Source organism: Protopterus annectens, chromosome 13.part0, assembly GCF_019279795.1.
Source record: "Protopterus annectens isolate FY-2018-M chromosome 13.part0, PAN1.0, whole genome shotgun sequence".
Lineage (NCBI taxonomy): Eukaryota > Metazoa > Chordata > Ceratodontiformes > Protopteridae > Protopterus > Protopterus annectens.
In genome coordinates this window covers 788,157,639-788,183,230 of record NC_056747.1, presented here as the reverse complement: position 1 = coordinate 788,183,230, position 25,592 = coordinate 788,157,639, and positions in this window count along the sequence as shown.

Below are 25,592 nucleotides of genomic sequence, written 5' to 3'. Positions count from 1 at the left end.
CAAAAGGGAGCATTGTACTCAATTATTGGTCTGATGAGGGCCGGGAATAATGGAATTATAACATCCTTAGTTCTAAATGCAATGCTTTTACTTATAAGATGTGCCACATAGGGGTATTTCCTTACTATTGTGGATAGATGGTGGTGAAAGTTCAGGTTGCTATCAGCCTAAGTACCCAGATCATGTACCACAAAGTCTATACTTAGGGTGTGTGTCTGTAATGTAATTATCAGGGATGTCAGCTTTCCCAAAGGGAATAATAATGCATTTTTTTTTTTGCATTTAGCTTTAATCCATGGCTATGACACCAGTCATTTGTCTGCATTAACCCTGTCTGCAGTACATTAACATCAGTGGGGGACTAAATGATTGATCATAATTTGCAGTCATCAGCAAAACTGGTTTGCCACAGACCATCCAAGTTTGCCTGGACTTCTGAGAAATAGATTCCAAACAGTAAGGGGCCCAGCATAGAACCTTGTGGTAATCTACTGTTGACTGTTATTTTCCTAGAGGTGAAGGCATCCACTTTTATAGTATGTGCCCTGTCGGTCAGCCAGTTTGTTACCCATCTGGTAATATAAGGGTTAGTTCCCAATTGGGAGAGTGTCTCTATAATACCTGAATGGAGGATTGTGTCATATGTCTTGGCTAGGTCAAGATAGGCAGTATGCACTGTCTTTCCCTTGTCCAGGGCCTTGGAGACTTTCTCGAAGAAGTCAGCCATGTTTATCAGGCATGATCTACCTTTGATGACTCTGACTGGGTTTGGTCCTTAATTTGGAGATTACTCATGGCCTTGTTAATAAGGTCCATAATGATTCTTTCCAGGGCCTTGAAAATGAACATAGTCAAGCTTATGGGGCTATAATTCCCAGGGTCAGTTGATAGCCCCCTTTATACAGAGGGATTACTGTTGCTGGCCTCTAATCTGCCGGAACATAGCAAGTTTGCAGGCTGTGGTTAAACAGGGATCCAAGTGGATTTGCTAGGTCATGCTTTATGTTGTTTAAAAGGCAACCTGGGATGTTGTCTGGTCCCATTGATGTTGTGTTTTTGGCCTTGGAGTGGGGCAAGATGACCTGCTCTCATGAGATAATAGGCTGAGGAATGGTGCCAGGTATACTTTGGGGGATGACTGGGGACAGGGGGTGAAGTTTGCTCCAAATCTGTCAGCTAGCAGGTTGGCTATTACCTGTGATTGAGTATGGGTGGTGCCATCCACAATCAGTTCAGCTCATAGCTCTGTATTCCCTTTTAGGTTTTGGTTATACTTAAAGAATGCCTTGTGATTATTTTTAGCTAGGGAGAGTATTTTTGCTTCATAATTAGCTTTGGAGGACTTGATAATATCTCTAATTTGTTTAAGTTGGAGAGGGATTTCTAATTCTGCTGAGCCAGTTCCTGAATGGAGGATTGTGTCATATGTCTTGGCTAGGTCAAGATAGGCAGTATGCGCTGTATTTCCCTTGTCCAGGGCCTTGGAGACTTTCTCGAAGAAGTCAACCATATTTATTAGGCATGATCTACCTTTGATGACTCTGACTGGGTTTGGTCCTTAATCTGGAGATTACTCATGGCCTTGTTAATAAGGTCCATAATGATTATTTCCAGGGCCTTGCAAATGAACATAGTCAAGCTTATGGGGCTATAATTCCCAGGGTCAGTTGATAGCCCCCTTTATACAGAGGAATTACTGTTGCTGGCCTCTAATCTGCCAGAACATAGCAAGTTTGCAGGCTGTGGTTAAACAGGGATCCAAGTGGATCTGCTAGGTCATGCTTTATGTTGTTTAAAAGGCAACCTGGGATGTTGTCTGGTCCCATTGATGTGTTTTTGGCCTTGGAGTGGGGCAAGATGACCTGCTCTCATAAGATAATAGGCTGAGGAATGGTGCCAGGTATACTTTGGGGGATGACTGGGGACAGGGGGTGAAGTTTGCTCCAAATCTGTCAGCTAGCAGGTTGGCTATTACCTGTGATTGAGTATGGGTGGTGCCATCCACAGTCAGTTCAACTCATAGCTCTGTATTCCCTTTTAGGTTTTGGTTATACTTAAAGAATGCCTTGTGATTATTTTTAGCTAGGGAGGGTATTTTTGCTTCATAATTAGCTTTGGAGGACTTGATAATATCTCTAATTTGTTTAAGTTGGAGAGGGATTTCTAATTCTGCTGAGCCAGTTCCCTCTTGTTCTTGGACATTAGTTTCTTTCTCTTGGTGTATAGCCTGTTTATGCTAGGGGTCCCATAGGGCGGCTTGTTTTTTTCAGCAACACCTGGTTGTAATCTGGTCAGGTATACAGGGCATTGGTGTACACCTCTGCATAGGAGTCCCTGTTATCTGTGTTGAGGGGGCTTTGAAACTTCTTATACCATCACTTAGTAGGAGCTAATTTGTCTTTGAAAAATTCTTAAGCATTTTTGAACTTGATGGTCTGATGTCCATTATCACACCATAATGCTGTTACATATGACATTATGATTAAACCAATAAACTTGGTTCTATGTAATAGGTTGTGTGCATATATAATACAATTAAAGGAATTTAAAGATTTGGTTTCTTGAAGAAATTCAACAATTTTTAGAAAATAAAGGTGAGATTTTCAAATATGATTCTGTGGTATTCTTTAAGAGCTTATTTTTGTAGTAAAATTATGGGTGGGTACATTAACAAAAGGAAGCAATGGGCTAAGGATCTATTGGGACTGCATATACAAATCTGTATAAAACTCAGCATTCAAAAAAGTAATAGAAGTCTACCAATAAAATGAAAAACTTAAAAAATTATGAAATTTTACAACACAAAGTTGCAGTTAACTTAGAAAAAGTTAAATTGCAATCCTACTTTTTGAATCCTTAAAGTATGTATATGTTAGCTATTAGATCAAAAAACTTATAAATTCTAATCATATTAAGGAAATTTCTATACCAGGTAGCAATAAAAACACTATCAGTATAGAAGAAATGTTAGATAGCTTTAGAAATTACTATGATGAACTTAACAAAAAAAAGATATAACACAAAAAGAGATAGCTACATTATTAAAAATAATATACATAATGAGCTAAAATAAAAAAGAAGAGATAAACACATTACAATGTTGGAATTAAAAGAGCAAATTGAAAAGTTAAAAGACAATAAAGTTCCTGCCAAAAATGGAATTATACCTGAACTCTACAAATTATTATGAAAGGAGGCATACATTATTTTATTAAAAGTACTTTTTTATTTAAAAATCTGTCTAATATTCTTCCATCTTGGAAATATAAACTTATTTCTTTCATTTTAAAGCAAAATAAAGATTATTCATCATTTTCCTCTCATCGATCCATATCTTTATTAAACATTGATTGTAAGCTTTTTTGTCTGTTTATGCAATCAAAATTAAACATTTTCTTTCTAGATGAAGATCAAGCAGGTTTTATACTAAGACAATCTTGTGACAGTGTTAAAAGAATAATTACATTAATTGAATATGTTAATACTATAAAAAAGAGGTATTCATAGTGAAGTTTATATATAAATAAAACATTTGCTTCTGTGGGCCTATTCTATTTATTTTCTGTTTTGAAAATGCATAATTTTTTTAGATAATTATCTTTATCAGAATATCTTTGCTTTTGTAAAATTAGGTTCATTCAATTAAAATGTGTAAAGGCACTAACCAAGGTTGCCCATTATCTCCCTTATGATTTGCTTTGGTGATAGAATCATTGACAAATTTTATAAGATCAAATTCTGATATAAAGAGATTTAAAATAAATGATATTTATTCCTCTAAAATCTGCAGAGGATATTTTATTGACAATTGATAATATTGATACTTCCTTTGCCCCTTTAATTACATCGCTTAATAAATTGAATCTGTATCAGGATTTAGTTTCAAAAACAATAAAGCAAATATTTTATTAAGTAATAATGAGTCTAATGAATCCGTGAAAAAGCTTACTGAATCTAATTGGGATAAAAAGTAAGTTAAATATTTGGGGATCATAGTGTCACATATTTGTAAATAAATAATATTGATTAATTGAACATTTTGGATTCCATAAAGCTGTTAATAGATAAACGGAACAATATTCTTTCCCTATGGAAGATAGGTTAACATTAATCAAGATGATTATCTTACCAAAAATATTATATATAATTCAGTCATTTTCTCTTTTCCCCAATAAAGGCTTAAATTTTCTTTGGTTCCCAAATAAACTAAGATTGGCTTTAGGTCATTATACAAGATGGATAAATGGAGGAGTAGATTTACCTGATATAGAATTATACACTTTATCTATAGTCACCAAAATGTTTACATTATGGTTAAATTCTAATTATTCAGCCTAATAGAAAAAATTTCAGGAAATCTTCTGGTTAAACAATAACTATATCATATCAGCACAACAAACTCAAATGGTGTCAAATGATGAATGGGGGAAATTTCCTACTATGGATTTCATTATGAATAAGTATGATATTGATAATGGGAAACTGGTTAAATATACAAATAGGCAGTGTGTCAGTTCTGAGATTGGTTTAAAGCCTGATTCAATAAAAAAATTCATTTCCAGCATTTACTTTTTTAAAAATAATCTTGATATATGAAAATCAAATGTATCTAAAATTTATAAATTAGTAAGAAACATAAAATTACATGTAAAATATTTATAGGGATTATTTTACATTATTTAATCATACCAATGGTCTGGAGCTGGAGAAGAGATTAAAAATTTAATCTTCAAAGAAAACTACTACTTCATTATATTGTAAATTACTTTAATGGAAATTTATGCACAGAATGTTTATCACTCCATACAAAATGAAACTTATATATAAAAAAGATACTAGATGGAGATGAAAATCTATGTTGAAAGTGGACCGACAACTTTGATTTTTGATTGTAGTGTAATAAAACCTTTTTGGGAGTAGTAATAGCTTTTTTTACAGCCCTTGTGGTCAGACAGATTTAATTTAACTAAATCATTAGTTTTTGTTTAATTCTCCAATTCCAGGAAATGAACATAGAAAGCAATACTCTGTTCTGTGGAGTCTCTTGACTTTTGCTAGAAATACAATTACATTAAATTGGGGAAAAAAAGATACAACACTCTCATTTAAGGACTTTATATAAATATTGCTAACACTGTATGTCATAATGAGCTAGTCACTACAAAGACAGATAAAATTTCTTATAATAACTGGTTAAATTTAAATATTTTATTAGAAAAATATTGATTTAAGAAATTATATAGTTACATTTGTCTTTTTACTAAATGCAAACTCAATTATATATAGTAGGTTCTTTTGGTGTTTATTATGTACAATAATATTTTTTCATAACGTTACAAATGTTCTTTTTGTATTTCTTATTATTATTTTAAAAAGTTAATAAAGTGTTTTTAGAAAGAAAAAATATTTGTAGTTGTTTTCTAGTACTGTCTACCAAACATGACATCATATGGGGAGCAGAGTTTCATAGAAAAATAAGTTTCAGAATGCCAATAGAAGCTCTGTCTTAACAGTTTAATCTAGGAAATTTATTTATTTGGTTATTTATATTACATTTGTTTACCAGGAAAGTCAGACTGGGCCAGTGGCCCATTTTCTGCAGAGGCCTTGGAGAAACTTTCCACAATATAACAAACATTCCAAAAAAGATAAAAAGAAATATTACAAGAAATACTTAACTTTAAAAAATAACCACAAAGCAAATTTGTGTAGGTAGAGATAGTGAGGTAAGAATACAATAAAATATATGCGAAAGGACTATTAATAGTGGGTTAAGGGTAGGTAAGAGCGAAATTAGATAAATATTTCCACCAAAGAAAGCATGCATAACAGTTACTACTATAGTAAGTAATACTGTTACTGAAATGCACGCAAAACAAAATCAGGACACTTAAAAAAGTGTGATAAATCACTTTAAGTTTTTTCATGACGCTATCAGTATTATCAAGTAACTGAATATTTTGTTCTAGTTTGAAGGGACAGTTTTAGAGCAGGCATTTTCAGTGGTATTTTAACTTGAAATTACACCTTTATAGCTGCAAGGGATCAGAAATTCTAAGGCCGTAGGGCTGTTCCCAGTAGAGATTTTTGTGGTGAAGTTGTGGAGAATAACAAGTGTTTATGATTTTATATGTTAGGGTGTTCAGGAATAATGAGAGTCTGCTGGAGACAGATAGCCAACTACATTAAAAAAAAAAACATTCAAAACAGCAGTATTAATGCCTAGTGCTTACTGTGACGTTTAGAAAAGTCTTGCCTAACTCTGCTTCCCACTGCCAGGGATCTTCCAAGTTACAGCACCCAATGTCATCATACTAATGTCTACTTTGCTTACCAGTTCAGGGAATGCCAGTGGCCTTAGTGTGAAGCTCAGCCAAGTCAAACCAGCCATCCTGTCTATGAAAGGAACCCACATTGGTTATCTCAGCTGCCACTCCTTATACTTGCATTGCAGGGAAAACAGCATGATCTTGATCTCCTTAACACACCGGGCAAGCTTGTTCTGTGTCTGCCTGATATGCTAAGGAGAACAAGCAGGCACACTCTGTGGTACATTATCAATGGCAACCATCACCAGAAATATCCTGTAGGAAAAGATGATGGTATGTCCAAACAGTATAACCTACTACTTCTATGAAATATGAAGTATGTATGTGTACAGATATGCATGAGCCCTTGGATATTGAATATTATTAGAGTGCAATAAATATAAGCATGGTATGAAAAAACAAAAAAACATTTAATGACCGCAGCAAAAAACAGCATTAAACAGTGAGCACTTTTGTCTTTAAACACAAGACTTCTTCAGACTAAATAATGCTTTACACTAAACTGATTTAAATCATACAGCCTCATCAGATGATCTAATAGTAAAGGCATAACACACACAGCTGTGCAGAGCATTATTTAGTCTGAAGAAGTCTGTATATAAAGACGAAAGCACTCACTGTTTAATGCTGTTTTTTATTGCGTTCATTAAACATCTTTTGTTTTTCATACCGTCCTTTTATTTATTGTATTTTGTTCAGTTGGAACGTTTTTTACTGTGTTTCTTTGGATATTATTAGAGTGTAGTTGAACCTATCTATGTGTTATGCCACCTGTGCACTTAACCTAAATATAGGGAGTCATAAACATACAGGGAAGCCATCCTCATCTGAATACACACCATACAAATTGCTATATTTTTGTTGCTTAAGTGGATGTGTCTCCATTTTAAATGCCAAACTGCATATTGAAAGAGGAGCAGCAACAGCAATACAGCAGTTTGAAACTAGTTCCTGGCATCAAAGAATCATACTTTGAAGAAGAGATATCCCTAAGAGGATACACAGTGTTCTGCAGTTTAATGACAAGATGTATTTCATATCTGTATCATACGTGAGACTGACTTGAAAGAATCATCATAGTTTTTGTGAAGACTGGTAGAAATGTGAAGGCTGCCAGCCTAGCCAGATAGAATTGTGCAGATAATTCTATCATTTGTAAATATGAATGTTGAAATACAGGCTTGTTTTCTTAAATGAAAGAATATGCTGTGAAATGTTGAACTTAAAACAATGTAGCAACACTGGCCTCTACTGTAAAGAAAGCTAAGTCAAGCATTTCTTGTCTGTCCTTTGAAGTTGAAATTATTTCATGCCAAAGGCCTATTAGGCAGGCCCGTTATAGAGTGTTTAAGAGAGTTAAACAGACTCTGAGAGAGAAGGTACAGGAGATGTTGGAACTAGGAGTGATTCAAGAGTCCAACAGTCTCTGGGCCTCCCCAGTGGTGCTGGTGCCAAAGGAGAATGGCAGCGCCAGGTTCTGTGTGGACTACAGAAAATTAAATTGTCACACAGAGTCGGATGCTTACCCCATGCCTAGGACAGATGAGGCCCTAGAGCAGCTGGGTGGGGCTAAGTATCTTTCAACCATTGATCTTACCAAGGGTTACTGGCAGGTGCCCTTGACTCCCAGTGCTAGAGAGAAGTCAGCCTTTGTGACTCCTTTTGGCTTGTATGAGTTCACAAAGATTCCCTTTGGGATGAACAATGCCCCAGTCACTTTCCAGAGGCTGGTAGATAATATCCTAGCAGGAGCAGGAGGGTTTGCCCTTGCTTACCTAGATGATATTGCCATCTACAGCCATTCCTGGCCAGAGCACCTTCAGCATGTCAGGGAGGTGCTGGGCAGACTACAGAGGGCAGGATTGACCATTAAGCCCAGCAAATGTCAGGTGGGTATGGCGGAGGTCTCCTACCTAGGACATAGAGTGGGGAGTGGTAAGATAAGACTAGAACCTGCCAAAGTGGAAGCCATTCAGTCATGGCCTGCACCTGTTACTAAAAAGCAGGTGAGGGCATTTTTAGGGACAGCAGGGTACTACAGAAAGTTTGTACCCAGTTGTAGAGCCATAGCTGCTCCCCTCACAGACCTGACAAGGAAGAACAGGCCAGATAAGGTAGTGTGGACCCCAGCATGTGAGCAGGCATTCCAGATGCTTAAAGAAGCTTTAGGAGGACCCCCTGTGTTAGCCAGTCCCGATTACAGCAAAGAATTTGTGCAGGTGGATGCTTCGAACCCTGGGGTGGGGGCTGTACTTAGCAAGATTTCTTCAGAGGGGAAAGAGCACCCAGTGGTTTATCTCAGTCGTAGGCTCCAACCCAGGGAGGAATGCTATGCAGCTGTAGAAAAGGAATGTCTAGCTATAGTGTGGGCATTGCAGAAACTTCAGCCTTATCTGTATGGAAGGAAATTCACTGTTATGACAGATCACAATCCCCTAACATGGTTAAACAAAGTCAGCCAGCCAGCAAAATGCCAAGTTGCTAAGATGGAGCCTAGGGTTGCAAGCATATATGTCAGTGCAGCACCACAGTGGGCCTCTGCTGTAAAGAAAGCTAAGTCAAGCATTTCTTGTCTGTCCTTTGAAGTTGAAATTATTTCATGTCTGTCCGTTTGAAGTTAGAATTTGGAGTCGATGAGTCTGGAGTGAAGCATCCTGCCTATTGTTTTAACTTAAGGAATAATTACTAGAGTTTACATGTGGAATGTCTTTTATTGATGTAGTTTCCTGCAGGTACAAGATGACAAGAATGTACTATCTGTCAGCCTGGGAACCCTACGAAAGTGTGAAATGATGTAATGGGAATCAGGACTGAAAAAAGCAATTTAAACAGAGAGAATCAGAAGACATTAAGCATTTTTGTCTTGAACATCCAACTCACAGCACTGTCTTGCTCATATGTAAGTTATCTTAGACTTGTGCTTTCTTTTAGAAATAGCTAGGAACTAGAAAGATTAGACTAAGTGTTTTTTCTGTGATGTCAGAACTGTACTACTGAATTATTTTAAGTATTTCTGTGTAATCTCTGAACTCTTGACTAGCACTGTGTAGTAGAAAGTATTGTCTTGTGGTTTTAATTATTTATTATTACATATTTTAAAACCTTTTAACTGTGGCAGGTTTGTGTAGAGATAAGTTATGCTCTAATAGTCCATTGCATGTATATAAGGATCCTGTACCAAGTCATTCCAATAAACTTTGACTGTTTAGTTATGCTGCCAATTGAATAATAATATTGCACAGTAATAATTGGACACCCTTTTAAGGGCCTATGAGTAGCTGATAAATATTAGCTGGGTGATGGCAGGGTACTACCATATAGTCTGGGAAAAGGGGGCACAGCTGGAGAACCTGTACCAGCCTTCCCCAGAAGTGTCTGTGTGGTTGTATAAACTCTTATCTCAAAGTGTGTGTGTGTCAGCTACTTGGGCAGGGACACAAAGCACTGGTTGGACAGAGAGGGTGCTGGAGATTTTAGCTTGCCCAGCTAGGTTGAGATCTGTACCCTGTAGCTGTGCCAGTGGGGAGTCTTATTGGGGACCTGGAGAGCAAGGGAGCAACCAGCCCTGGACTGACTGTAATCTCTGTGTGCTCTTAAGAGAAATTGCACTTTACTGTGTGTATTTGTTATCCTTTCCTCATATATGAGATTCCCCCTCTGGTGTTAGTGGTGAGGATTGAGGTTCCTTGATTGCTGGGCCAGGGCACGGGCGTGACAGTTTTTACCATTTTTCTCCAGCTTGGTAAGAGCAAACATGCTGTCCAGATTCTGGGAAGTGTTTGGTCCTAAGTCAGCTATGCATAACTGCTTATATCTAATGTAATTGTAACTTTATGAATGTATCACATGCAAATTCTTTACTTTTGTATGTTCCTAACCTCCAGTAATGTAAACAAGTAAAAGTATATTGATATCATTATTTAGTACTGCATTGAGAAAATAATGGATTATACCAGCTGTAAGATTGATTTTTGGCACTCACACACATAATTCGGGTAATTAATATCTCTGACTGGTAGGTTAGAGGAGGTATAAGCCCCCATACAAATTCTGTCCATACCCTTGATTCTCTGTCAAGTGGCTGAATAGCAATGGAAGTTATTTTTCTGATACTGTGAGACAGTAAGTAAAATATGGGGTGGGGGGCATGGGGAGTTTGCCCTTATATTTGTAAAGGTCTTTTTTTTCCAAAGCAGTCCTGCACAACTTATGCACCTTTTGTAGACATGGGATGGAGTTTGGAACATTGGTCTTTACTTTCATACGGTTTTAACAATATTTTAAAAAGTGAGTTACAGTTCAAGGTTGAGAGTATTCTGACGTCATCTTTATGTAGAACTACTCTTTTGAAAAGGCAACATATTCAGAGCTCCTGCTCCCTTTTGGAAGTGTGATACCTAATACTGTGAGTCCTGACACTTTGACAATGAAACTGGATTTCTGACAAAAAGTAGTGAGTTCCAAACCTTGTGTTATACTTTTAAAATATTTTTCCAGTGGAGCATTTCCCCTTAATACTTATACATACTAACTCCAAGATCACTGTATCATGGAACAGAGGGAGTGTACTAAGTAACCACAACCTCAGAATTAGTATATGTTTCCTTTATTCACACATGCATTTTTGCTGTTACAAATATCGCAGTTATGGTTCCTGGACGTTCATTGAGCACCCTTGAACCCCAACATGAAAATTTTTGGTAAGATATGCACTCTTTGTAAGTTGACACTTTTCATAAAGAGAACCATAGGATAATATCTGCTGGACATCAAAAGCAGTTAACTATACAAAAGAGGTAGTTGTCTATGTCATGAGTTCTCCTCTTCCAATGAAGAGGATGGGGGAGGTGTGCTTTTCATTTACTGGAGGATTTAGTAAGAGATGTAGAGGAGACTTTTGGAGATCACTGAAAGGTGTTGGGATGACTTTTCATCAGATGACCTTAAGTATTCTGGAGTTTAATGAGGATGCCATGACTGGGCCTGCACAGCATCTTATGCTACCTGCAAATACTCCATTGTTAATTGGGGGTAATCTAAGCTTTGGGCTGGTTCCTGCACTGGTGTCTTGAACTGCTTTAATAAATAGCAAATGTATGAATGGAGCAACAAAGAAGAGCTTTATGAAACAATAAGTCATTTTTTGCGAGGGGGGGGGGGTCTTCCATTTTAGAGTATTGGTGTTGAAGCTGACACATCTCTGAAAGTGGTAATTTCCCTAGTGGTGGTGATAGGCTCATCTGGGACTTTTGTTTTGAAAGAGGACTTGGGACTGGGGTCCTTCCTGTTAATTTTCTTTGATGAGCTGCTGTTTCCCTACCAGTGGAATCTTCATATGTCTATTACCACTGGAATATCTTTTTATCTTTACTTTTATTGCATTTTTTACTCAGCTTTATCCATATGTTCTTTAAGATTAAATGCTGCTCTTGAAGAATTTGTCCTGACTGTCTATTAGGTTATTTAACTTTGTTTGACTTTTTTGTTTAGCCTTAGCCACTTTTCTACTATATGATTTTTTTCTGTAGAATAATCTTTCAAAATCTTATTTTAATGACTTTATAAATCTCTTACAGTCATCACAGCATTAAATAACATACAGAGTAATAAGGTAAAAGATGATTAAAAATGAAAGTCTTAAGAGCTGTTTGCCTTCACACAGGCACACTTATGCACTGACTTCAGTAAGAAAGTCATTAACTAACAAATGTGTTTCACATATAAAACCCACCTACAGTCTCACAGTATGAAAAAAGTAAAGGTTATAATATGTACTGACTAGAAAGAAGGCCAGAAAGGACTGATGACCTAGTCATGACTGGAAAACACAGCTAAGTGATAAATAATTTTGAAGCAGTGAGAACTGAAGCTGGCATAATGTAATATGGTTTTACATGATGCGTGTGCCAGTTGACACAGTGAAGCAACAGTGAGACACAGACATTACTTTCATAAAGTGAGGGATTTGGCTGTCTGAAAGCCAGGCCCAGAAAATGACTACTGTCAGTGAGCAGAAGCCCATTTGTTATGGAACTTCTGCAAGAGTTACTCCTAGTATAAGAGCTAGGTAGGAAAGAGTATAATTTCTGGGTGATGAGAGGCATCTGATAAACTATAGTCTCAGGACACAGTAATAAAAGTCCTCAAGTGCAGCTGTGAGCTTTATGAATTCTGCAAGTGACCATATTTATATCAAGAAAATTAAAATACAAGTTAGAAAGAGGGGAAGCACCAGTTCTGGCAATATCATAATTATTTTCACCTAGCTGCTAGCTTAACGACACCAGTGCATAGATGCTGCTGGCTCCTGCAGTGCATGGTGTTGTAGTAGTACAGCAGAATCTTTGTAAAACACTTAATTGCAAAAGGTCTGAGCACTGGTTAGAAATCTCAGCTTGACAGTAACAATAAAAGTGTAAAGCAAGTCAGAAGACAAAATTGTGTCTCTGACATGTGGCCAAATGATACTTTACCCAGAGATGCAGTTGAAAATTTAGCCAGATGTTCATACAGAAAAGCTTCAAGCAAAGTTTATTTTATGTGATGTTTTTTTATCTCACAGCCACTGAAAATGCTATGGCTTACTTTCATGTCATTGCACCTCATGATAGAGGAAAAAACACCATCAGAGCAATCCCCACCATGCTTTGAACAACTTTTTGGTCAATCTACCAATAAACAGACTGAATTTGTCTGTTCACTTGTCTCCCAGTATAATGTTAGATCTTCGAGGATGGTTGTCACCACATTATTGAAATATCTCTCAGTTGTACCCATCACCAGATTTTTCAGGAGCCCTAGATGTTGCTGCCTGCCAGTGGACTTTGTGACTTCCATGCCAACTAGAACACAAGTAGGGCTTGCACATGTCAAGTTCTCTTCCAACCTAGGTATTTATTCACAGAATTGTCATAGTAGGCCTTACTGTCCTATGCTAACGATATGAGAAAGGCTGTGTGAGACTGCATCTGTCTCATGATTCTACAGAAAGATAAGATGCTTGAACAGCAGAGCGGGTCATGTGAACAAGAAATCCTATGGATCTGCTGCAACAGACATCTTCAAAGATTCAAAGTTACTAATAATTATGAACACAAACATACCCTACTAAAAGGATACAAGGCCTAAATACCATGTCCTACATGGACCGACTCAAAGCCTTGTCACTATACTATCTATCGTACAAACTGATAAGAGGTGACCTGTGTCTAGCATACAAGGCATCCTGCAACCCAGTACTGATGGAATACTGCACATCAGGAAGTCAAATGGCATCAGAAATACTTGTGCTAGGGATCTAAACCTCTAATGCAACATCAACAGAACAGTTTAGAGGGATAGATATAGCTCTCAGAAGATACTGCTGCTCTGGAACAGATTCCCTGTCTCCACAAAACAAAGTTTATCCCTGTCCTTATTCAAGTGCAACTTGGCTCTATGGATAGGAATCAGAAAATTTACCCCAGGACTGTCCCCTGTACTACAAATGGACAGAGGAAGCTGCTAAATACTTTATTCCATACATAGATTCCATCAAATTATCATTGGTAGGATCCCAGCTATTCTCATTAGGGGTAATATATAAATGTGATAGTGTTCAATCTCGCCGTTTGTTCTTACACATGGGTTCGGAGCCGATCCTCGGCTCCGTGCCGGCCTCTTGCAAGCTCTGCATCGAGAAGAAGCTCGAGACAATCTAATACCCACAATCCCCCTCTGCCTTTACCTCAGATCTAGTTTGCCGCTGCTGCATACGCATCGTTGGGAGCTAGCTCGAGAGTCTAAGCTAAGATATAACTTTATTTTGTTATATTTTATTAGGATTCTATTTCTATTTGATGTTTTTCAGTATTATCTGTATGATTGTGTTGTGGTCTCGTTGAGTTATTGGTACCGTTAACTAATTTTATCGGTTAAATATTTTCGGGGCCTACACCCTTCATAAATTTACCTAGTTGAGGAAACTTTATACAGGATTTGACAATTTTTATCGGATTTGACAAACTTTAACGGATTTGACTGTATTACTGGATTTGTCTCTCTTTCCTATAATGTCTGAGAAGGTGAAGTCAGGTTTCAAGCGTTGTCAGTGTGGCCAGAAAATGTCAGTCACTGACAACCATAGTTCCTGCGTCTACTGCCTTGGCCCTCTCCACTTGCAAGAGGACTGCTCCATCTGTCACTCTTTTAGTGGGAGGGTCATGACAGATAGGCGCAGGAAACTAATGGACAGAGGTCTATTGAAACCTTCTTTCCAGGAGGCTCTGGATGCTTCTGACCAGGCATCGAAGTCCTCTAAGGAATCGAAGGCGTCGGAGCCCAAGTCATCGGCTCCGAGCTCTTCAACAAAGGTTAGATCACTGGTTCCACAGACTTGGGGCCAGTGTTCAACTGGTATCGGTTCCTGAGCCTCGAGTCTTGGAACCGGTGATGGAGCTCCCTCCTTCGACCTTATTGAGGTCGGCTCCGTCTTCGGTTCCTTCGACCCGTTCTTCCTCCAAACTTTCGGATATCGATGTGGATCGCATGGTGCAGAAGTTATTGGAGCATTCGGCCCTCTCCAAACTTATTTCGGTTTCCACCCAGTTGGTGTCGAAACTTGAAGGCCTCCCTGTATCTCCATCCATTCCTCCTCCGAGACCGATTCAGTCTTTGGAGCCGGAAGAGGCTGATCTACTGATTGTGGAGCCCTCGGGTCCAGAACCGTCCTTTTCTCGGTCTGTTCCTCTCACCTTGACTCCGTCGGACCCGATACCGGAGTCTCGGAGCCGATGGTCTGTCCTTGGTTCCGGGGCGAGTCGAACCGGCGTTTCGGTTCCGACTCTCCCCTCGGGCCTCGGCGTGTCGATTCGGCTCCGTCCTCGGGTCGATGCCTTGTGCCCGTGTCGGGATTCTTCCCATTTCCTCGGAACCGGGGACTCTTCGATGCGGGACCGGGGCGTTCGACCTGATGAGGAAGGTGTTGTCTACCCGGACAACCACATCAGTGGAAGCAACCTCTCCTCCCCATAAAGGGCCGTTGTCTTCATCTGCACCCACGGCCACATCCAAGCGTCGGGCACCAGTGTCTCAGCCACCCCTGGAGGGTGCCCCCTCTTCCTCCGAGGCTTCTTCGGATGCTCCCCATGAAGAAGTCCCTAGGAAGAGATTGTGTAAGAGGAGACACTTGGATTCTCCACAGGAATCCTTGACATCTGATACTGACTTAGATGAGTCAGAGGGGTCCCCTAAGTCACCTTCGGAAGATGTCTCTTTTTCGGACATATTGGAGATCCTGAAGCAGAGAGGTGACTGGCAGTCCCTTCCCCCTTCTGAGGATGAGTCAGTTCTGCTGAAGGCATTTGGTGCTCGCCCTTCCTCCTCCTGGGTCACTCCGCCCTTCGACGAACTAATGGAACTAATTGCTCGAAGGGCGTGGGAGGCTCCTGACACAGTGGAGCCAGTTCCAAGGAAACCTAATAAATACATCACGGCACCTCAGGACAAGTCCTACCTTACAAAAGGAGTTCCAGTAGACGCTATGGTGGTGGCAGCAGCCACGAAAAAGGAGATGTCGGAGTCTTCTTCGTCTGTCCATCCTCCTAATAAAGATTCTAGGACGATGGATAGATACGGGAAGCGCATTTTTAGTTCAGCGGCTTTTTCCATGCGATCCCTGAACTATTTGACCCATTTTACACGTCTACAGAGGGATCTAGTCAAAGAGTTGGGAGATACCCTCCAGGGTACTACAGATGCGGCTGTCTCAGAAAAAGTGACAGCGCAACTTAATACCCTTACATCTATTGTTAACTCGTCCATGAGGCTGATTTCCTATGCAGCCGAAGGTTCGAGTAGGGCAGCAGCTTCAGCGATTGCTCTTCGCAGACAATCGTGGATGCGCTTATGTTCCTTTGCGGAAGCCTTCAAGTCTTCCTTTACTAACGCCCCATTTGACGGTGCCACTCTCTTTGGCCCCAAAGTAAAGGAGACCCTTACCCGGTGTGAACAGGAGGGAAAGACTCTGTCTGCTGTCGGAGTCCGTTTTTCCACCCCAACCAGACCGTACCCCAAAGGGCAACGTGGTGGGAAAATGTGGTTTCGAAAACCCCAAGGATCTTTCCCAGGCACACAGGGTGATGCTCCCTCTAGAGGCAGAGGAGGGGGCAGAGGTGGAAGACGCCGCCCTGGCGGCAGAGGGGTCCGCAACATCAAGGTGACAGGGAGACACTCCTGGTAAACCTTTCCAGCACTCCTGAGAGGAGGCCCGACTGTCCTGCTCTGGAGGCAGTCGGGGTCGCTTAGCTTTATACCCTCAGGCCTGGCAAAATATAACTACAGACAAGTGGGTAAAAAGCGTGGTTACCAGAGGTTACAACATACCCTTTCTATCTCATCCCATCCCAAAGAAAAGACTCCCAGATGTACCGCCCCATCTGCGAGAGCCAGCAGCTATAGAAATTTCAAAGCTGCTAGAAAAAAGAGTCATCCAACCAGTCCCAGCGGACCAGCAAGGATTCGGGACTTACTCAAGGTTCTTTTTAGTTCCAAAGAAAACAGGGGACTGGAGGCCCATTCTGGACCTAAGCTACCTCAATACCTTCGTCAGGAAAGAAAAGTTCCGAATGGTCACGCTTCAATCGATCCTTCCATTCTTACAGAAGGACCACTGGATGTGTTCAATAGATCTAGAGGATGCATACTACCACATCAAAATGGCCAGGGCATCCAGAGATCATCTGCGCTTCCGGCTGGGGGCCAGTCACTTTCAATTTCGAGCCCTGCCCTTTGGTCTGACCTCAGCCCCCAGGGTCTTCACCAAATGCATGGCAGTGGTAGCGTCTCACTTGAGACGCCAGGGATTCCAGGTGTTTCCGTATCTGGACGACTGGCTCCTTTCTGCCACCACCTGGCGTCAACTACTACAGGCCAGAGACTTTGTTCTTCAACTGTGTGTTCACCTAGGGATTTCCGTAAACTTCGGAAAATCCTTACTTCAGCCATCACAAAATATCTTGTTCATAGGAGCAGAATTAAACACACGTCAGTTGAGTCTGAGGCTTCCCCCAGAAAGGATATTATCACTTCAGACTCATATACGTCTTCTACTCTTGTCAAGGAAATCTCCTGCAAAACTAGTACTGAAGGTGTTGGGACTCATGTCAGCCTCCCTTATTGCAATTCCCCTGGGAAGGCTGCACATGAGAGTCCTACAATGGCTGCTGTTTGCACAATGGTCGTTTCAACAACTACCTCTAACACACGAGATTCTTATAACAAAGACATGCAAAACAGATCTAAACTGGTGGCTTCAAACGTGCAACCTTTCCAAGGGGAGACCGTTTGTGCTACCCACCTACAGTTACGGTGACCACGGACGCTTCCCTGATAGGGTGGGGGGGGCATCTTTCAGGGACAGACAGTCCAAGGCGAATGGACCAATTTGGAGTACAATCTGCACATCAATGTTCTAGAGTTGAGGGCAGTGTTTCTAGCGTTGCAACACTTTGCTCCCCTTCTTCCTCTAGGGACTATTGCAGTTCAGACGGACAACATGTCGGTAGTCTGGTACATAAACAAGCAAGGGGAACCAAGTCCTATCAGCTATGCAGAGAGGCCATGAGAATTTGGCAGTGGGCGGAGTCCACGGGTCGCTTTCTAATAGCAACGCACATCCCGGGGTCATCCAGCGTCATAGCCGACAGGCTGAGCAGAGCAATTCTGTTACCGCACGAGTGGTCTCTAAAACAGTCAGTGGCGAAAAGGATTTTTCGCACGTGGGGCCAGCCTTCCTGCGATCTGTTTGCATCTCCAATGAATGCCAAATGCAGGAGCTTCTTTGCCCTATTACCCCCTCCAGGGGAAGTCCCCAGGGATGCACTGGTTTACGATTGGCCCCCGGGACTCCTGTACGCATTTCCTCCATTTCCTCTGATATCAAAGTTTCTCCAGAAAGCCAGGAACCTACACAGGATGATAATCCTCATTGCCCCATTCTGGCCTCGTCAAATTTGGTTTCCCTTCCTGAAGATACACTGCATTCGGGGACCCTGGATTCTGGACCCAGAGCCAGACCTATTGACTCACTCGTCAGGGGTTCCCCATCCCGCGCTCCTGTCCCTCCATCTAGCAGTTTGGCTGCTCCAATTCCCAACTTAGCCAGGTCTGATCTTTTGTCACCAGCAGTCCAGGATATATTGGTGGCTTCGCATAAAGCTTCCACTACTAAAACATATGCTAGCAAATGGAAGCGATTTGTATTCTGGGCGAATACACACCATGTGGATCCTTTTATAGCTCCTTTGAATAAGATATTAGAGTTCTTAATGGACTTATTCCATCAGGGTGCTTCTCCTGCTACACTAAGAGTTCAATTGGCTGCCATTTCGAATTTCCATGTGGAAGAATGTGGAGCTCCTGTTATGGCTCACAGACTTTGTAAAGCCTTTTTAAAAGGAGTTTTTCATATTAGACCACCGGTCAGATCTCCTACGTCACCTTGGAGTCTAAACTTATTGTTATCTAAATTAATGTTGCCCCCTTTTGAACCTGCCTCTTCTTGCCCATTAAAATTTTTATCCTGGAAAACTCTCTTTCTGGTAGCCATTACTTCCGCTAGGCGGTATCTGAACTTCAGGCTCTCTCCATCAAGCACCCTTATTTGATCTTTCACTCTGACAGAGTTTCTCTTCGAACCAATTCATCCTTCCTCCCTAAAGTGTGTTCTATTAACAATATTAATCAGTCCATTGAATTACCCACTTTCTTCAAAAACCACTCCAACAAAATGGAGTATATGTTACACAAATTAGATGTTCACAGACAGCTAAGATTTTATTTGGATAGAACAAAAGATCACAGAAAAACAGATCAACTCTTTGTGGCTTTTGCTGATAGCAGGAAAGGACTTGCAGTTACCAATAGAACTCTTTCTAAATGGTTAGCGGATTGTATAATCTATGTCTACGATTCTTCAAATCAAACCCTTTTACACAAACCCAAAGGACATTCCACAAGGTCAGTGTCTACATCTTTGGCTCATGCAGCCCGCCTACCACTGGACGCTATTTGTGCAGCTGCTACTTGGTCTAAGCCACATACATTCATTTCTCATTATAAGGTAGACAAGGTTTCTAGGGACAGGGCAACCTTTGGTTCCACTGTGCTCAAGAACGTCCTCCCGTGAGTTCCTCAGGAACAAGGAGCTAGGGACGCTACCCATGTGTAAGAACAAGCGGCGAGATTGAACACTATCACATATAGAAGTTATGTCCTTACCATAACGTTCCATGTGGAGTGTTCATCTCGCCTTTGTTCTTACAGTCCCACCCTCCCACCCTTAGGAAGAACGTTCTTTGATGCCTGGCCAGGAGCATTCTGCTACTGTTACAATATTGTGTACATAGTTGGCATATATATATTTATATGTGTCTGTTTGGCTTATATATATATAGTTATGTGTAGATTCTTTCTGTACATATGTGATGTAAGCATGAATGTGCTATTCTGTAGATTGGTTTGCTTGCAAACTAGATCTGAGGTAAAGGCAGAGGGGGATTGTGGGTATTAGATTGTCTCGAGCTTCTTCTCGATGCAGAGCTTGCAAGAGGCCGGCATGGAGCCGAGGATCGGCTCCGAACCCATGTGTAAGAACAAAGGCGAGATGAACACTCCACATGGAACGTTATGGTAAGGACATAACTTCTATTTATCGACCATGGAATGGGTAAGGCTAATCTCTAACTAAATGGGATACATTAATTTGAGCACTAAAAAGGAAATTGTCTAGGCTTAAACTGGCTCACAAGGGCGGCTGGCCTAGTACTTACCTATGAAGAAGGCATAACATAACATTATGCTACTTTGGGGTAGCTGTAACAATACATCCATGTTATACTCAGAATCCCAGGCAGTCACCTGAAGAACTCACCAGGAGAGAAGGGTAGGAGACAATCTGGGGCATGAAAGTACACCATCTAAAGTTAAGATGCATTTCCATATGGTCCTTCCTAAAGAAGGCCTGGCTGTAAAATTAATAATCCAATCTGATCTATTTTTTCTATTTTTTTAAGTAATCAAACTGTATCAACAAGTTTACATTTAGAAAGATTATACTTTTCATATATTGATATATATCATATAACCTAAGCAATATTATATAAATTATTCAATTCCTGCCTTTTTTTAAACAAGAAACATATTTATTAAACCATCACTTACTTCACAGGCAATCATACATTTATATAAATGAAAACAAAATACACCAACACACTCCTAGTTACAAGTATCTTACATCACAAACCATACTGACACACTCCCAGTTGCAAACATTATACATCACTTATAATCTACCAAATTATTTTCAGTCAGACATTACATAGCTCAATAAAGTCCTGCCTTCTGTTAAACCTCATTCCTTCCCTGTATATATTGTTCCCACAATTCCAATTTTTTCCTTTGTAGTTTGCTCCTACTCTTTTCTAAAGATCGCAGTTCCAGTTGTTTTATCTCTGCTACTATATTCACTACTTCTAGGATAGTTGGTTTAGATCCTGAATTCCATTTTCTAGTAATTGATTTTTTGGCAGCCACCAAAAGTAGACACAGCAAGGCCTGACGATGTCTAGGCAATTCTGATTCTGTATCATAGCTCAGAAAAACATCTCCCTCGTCACACCAATCTGCCCACCCAGCATCTCCGACAATGCATCCCAGAAAATATGTTCCAAATTACAGCTTTCTTCCCTGTCACACCTCCAACATTTGGTGTCTACCTGAGGAAAAATTCTCTGGAGTCAACTTGGGGTATAAAAATACCTATGTAAACATTTCCAAGCAAAAATCCTAAATCTTCTAAATTTTGTTGCATATTTGGGAGACATACATATATCCTCCCAGTGTTTCTTCTGAATTGCTTATCCAATCTCACTTCACAATCCTTTCTAAACTCCTCTGATTGATTCTTATAGTTATCATGCAATATTTGATATGCTGTACTAAGTTTTTTTTTTAATGCTAGCTTCTGTTCTAGATTCTACTAAAAACTCTACCAGTGCTGGTCTTTCATTTAGGACCCTCCTATTTCTTTCTCTTTGCCTGTACTCTAATATCAATCCCTGATAGGGAAGGCAATCTCTAACCTGCAATCCAAATAAATTATTGGTGTCTTCCCATTCTGTCATCTTTCTCTCTCTAGTTATTTGCTCCCAATACTTTGGTTCCTTTGCCAGATTTCTACAATAATTTCTAGCCACCTCTTGCCTATTGTCTATATCCCTAAATGCAGTCATCCCTATCGGCAGAATCTCCTTTCTCCATTCCCATGTTGGCTTAATTCTTGGAATACTTTTTGCTACTTTGTAGATACAATATTTTGATCTGAAGTAGTCTACTTCATCTGCTCTTCAACCTGTGGGCCCTCAGATCCATATCAGATCTGATATGGCTGCATTTTCCAGCTATGGCTCCGAGCTCCATGCTCTTCCCCTTAACCATAATGTCCTTATCTCCCTTCTCCCTTCAGATCTTGTTTATTGCAGTTTAAAAGAGTAAAATTTAACTTTTTGGACTTTTCTAACTATCCTTTTCGCTCCTAACCTTTTCTATACCTTCACCAAGTTCTTTGTAGCTTGTTTCTTGTAGGCTTTTCTATCTTACTCCTGCTAAGAAAACAGTGGCTGCTGCTTCTTCTTTCCCTTCCTCAGCTCTGGGACTCACCCTCCTGCCAAGAGAACCAGGGAAGGGGATAAGGTCAAGAAGGACTGGCCTTGCAAGCGCTCCCCTAACCGCTTGTCAGAGGCAGCCCCCCCCCCCACGAAGGCTAAGCCTGTTTCACCTCGGCTCAGGTCCCCAAGGTTCTCTCCTGAGCCTGAGGTTCTAGTTATCAGGTCGCCACCTAGGCCTTCTCCCCACCGGCTCTCCCAGAGCCTATCTGAAGCAGAGATGGACAAGATGATGCAGAGATTTATCCGCACTCAAATCCAGATGGGGGTCTTACCAGGGCCTTCTCCCACCAAAGTGGGTGCCTTCCAACCAATATTTAGACATATCACTCCTTCTCCGATCCAACCCACGGTTTTGGAGATGTTGGATCCAAGGAAGGTCGAAGTCAAGGAGTCGACGCAGATGGTACCTTGTACCTCAATGAAGGCCAGTGCCCTGAGTGTGTTGGATCTGACTAGATCGGATCCGAGCAATCAGAGCCGTAGCCTCGGGGTTGGATCTGTGGGAGTGCTGTCTGCTCTGAGCTTGTCAGAGAGGAGCACCCCCCTCTGCGTCTTGGCTCCTAGAGGCTCGGCTCCGACTCCCCGGTTGGATCAGGAGGGAGCGGCTTCTGCTATTTCAGCCCAGGTCCATTCCCCCTCTGCATTTGATGTGGTGGAGAGGGTTCTCGCAGGGTTGAGGCCTCTGACTATTTCGTCTATGGAGTCCGTCCAGACCCCCCTGGCCTTGAGTGCAGGTCCGACCATATTGCCCTCTCAGGGACAGCCCATAGCCGTAATGCCTCAGGATGTTCTGGCCTTGGAACAACCCACTTGTGAGACCTCCCCAGAGAGTCCCCCTGAGGAGCCCCCCCGCAAGCATACGTGTAAAAGGAGGCACTTGGATTCTCCTCTAGAGTCCCTCACAGAAGACATGGACCTGGATGAAGGGGAAGGTTCCCCAAGATCACCCCCATGAGGGGGGTGGTCCACCCCAAAACCAACCTCTGATGAGCCCATCTTTCTGGAGGCATTCAGCTCGGGCCTGTCTACCCCTTGGGTGTCCCCTCCTGCTGATCCACTTGTAGATTTGATAACATCTAGGGCATGGAAGGAGCCGGACACCATAGAGCCAATACTCAATCGCCTGGACAAGGTCCTAAGCCCTTCCACAGACAAATTACACTGGCACAAGAGGTCCCCTGTAGATGCTATGCTGGTGGAGGCAGTCACTAAGAAGGCACTCATCCAGGTGAGTTCCACGGTCCATCTGCCTGACCGAGAGTCGGGGACACTGGATCGTTTTGAGAAGTGAGTCTATGCTTCAGGGACATTCTTTGTGAGGGCGCTGAACTACATGGCACACGTTATTCGACTCCAGAGAGATCTGGTCAAGGAAGTCACAGAGTCTTCCCCAGGGTCCATGTTGGCAGAGGACAGGAAGATGTTCGATGCATGAATGGCCACCCTAAAATCTGTAGCCAACACATCCTTGTGTTTGCTCTCCCATGCCATGGAGGGAGCCGCACGAGCGGTGGGCTCAGGAGTTGCCATCCGGCGCCATGCCTGGCTCTGCTTATGTCAGTTTTCGGAGCCCTTTAAGGTGTATTTTGCCAACACCCCTTATGATGGTTGTTCTGTCTTTGAGAAGACAGTCAGAGAGACTTTGGTCCAGAGCGAGAAGGATGGGGAGACACTGTCTGCCCTCGGGGTCTGCTTTTCACCACCTCAAAGGTACTTTTCCAGGAACCAGCGAGGCCAGAAGAAGATGTGGTTCCGCATGTCTCAGGCATTTTCCGGGGATGCTCTGGACTCACCTTCCCCCAGAGGCAGAGGGGGATACGACAGATGCCGCCCTAGAGGCAGAGGAGGTCCTAGGAATTTCGGGTCCCGAGAACCTTTCTTGGATAAACCGAGACAGCAACCTGAGGGGTTGCCCGGCTGTCCATCTCTGGAGGCAGTCAGGGGTCGTCTGTCACTTCACCCACTAGCATGGGAGTCCATCACTACAGATCAGTGGGTGCTGTGGGTCATATCCAGAGGATATTTCGTCCCCTTCAAGGGTCTACCACCTTCCAGCAAAACCCTCCCAGACATCCCACCCATGCAGCGGGAGGAAGCAACAGTGCAGGTAGACTCACTGCTGAGAAAACGAGGCATCCAACCAGTACCCCCAGACCAGTCCAGAACCAGGGTTTATTCCAGTTTTTTTTTAGTGCCAAAAAAGACGCGGGACCTTAGACCAGTATTGGATCTATCCCAATTGAACCTGTCAGTATCCAAGACAAAATTCCAGATGGTCATGATTTAATCTATTCTGCCTTATCTGCAGGACAGAGACTGTATGTGCTCGATCGACATCCAGGATGCATACTATCACATCAAAATGCACAGGCGCTCCCGGAGGTTCCTACGCTTCCGGCTGGGAGCCAGTCATTACCAATTTCAAGCCCTCCCCTTCGGTCTCACCACAGCCTCCTGGGTGTTTACCAAGATAATGGCAGTAGTAGCGGCTCACCTGAGGCTTCAGGGCATTCAGGTCTTTCCGTACCTGGGTGTTTGGCTCTTTACCACCCCCTCAGAGCATCTACTATGTCAGGCCAGGGACTCCTTCCTTCAGTTAGTCAACAAGTTGGGCATTATGATCAATATGAACAAGTCTGCTCTTCACCTGGTTCAGATTCTAGATTTCATTGGGGCATGGCTAGACACAATACTGTCGAAGGTGTTTCTCACCTCAGACAGGATACGCAGCTTGAGGCTACACATCTTACACATTCTTCAGACCCATTTACCAACAGCTGAAGCAGTGGTAAGAGCTTTAATTTCTATGGCGGCCATGGTAAATCTTCTCCCAATGGCACGCCTTCATGTGAGGGTACTGCAGTGGACTCTAGTTGTTCAGTGGTCACTGTTAGTCACTGTTAGACCTCCCTTTGTCCTTTCCAGTGAGAATTTCAAAAGCATGCAGGGACTCCCTTTGGTGGTGGATTCAGTCCTCGGATCTCCTCAAGAGATTTCCTTTTCAACCTCCTTTACCCCAAGCCATGGTGACCACGGATGCCTCCCTACTTGGGTGGGGGGGGGGCATTGCTTGGGAAGGACAGTCCAAGGCACGTGATCCCCTTCTGGGACCTATCTGCACATCAGTGTTCTAGAGATGAGAGCGGATCTTCTTGCGTTGCAGGCCCTCCATGCTCATCTTCCTCTGGGAATGATTGCAGTTCAGATGGACAACATGTCAGTGGTCTAGTATATCAACAAACAGGGGGGAACCAGATCTTATCCCTTATGTCGAGAGACCATGAGAGTGTGGGAACTTTAATTTTTGCCTCCGATCCCTCATATATCCTCCTAATCAGTCTTATAATTTCTTTCAGGAAATGCAAATGCTTCCATTGCCCTGCTCATAAAGTCCCAGTTTACTCTGTTAAAATGCTTTGTCTGGATCAAGACCCACCAACAATAATGGTATTTTGTTACATTCTGCTTCCCTCTGGATCAGCAGTGTTCTGTTGATGTTGTCAAATGTTTGCCTCCCTCCACAAAACCACATTGATCCATATCTATCAATTTTGGCATT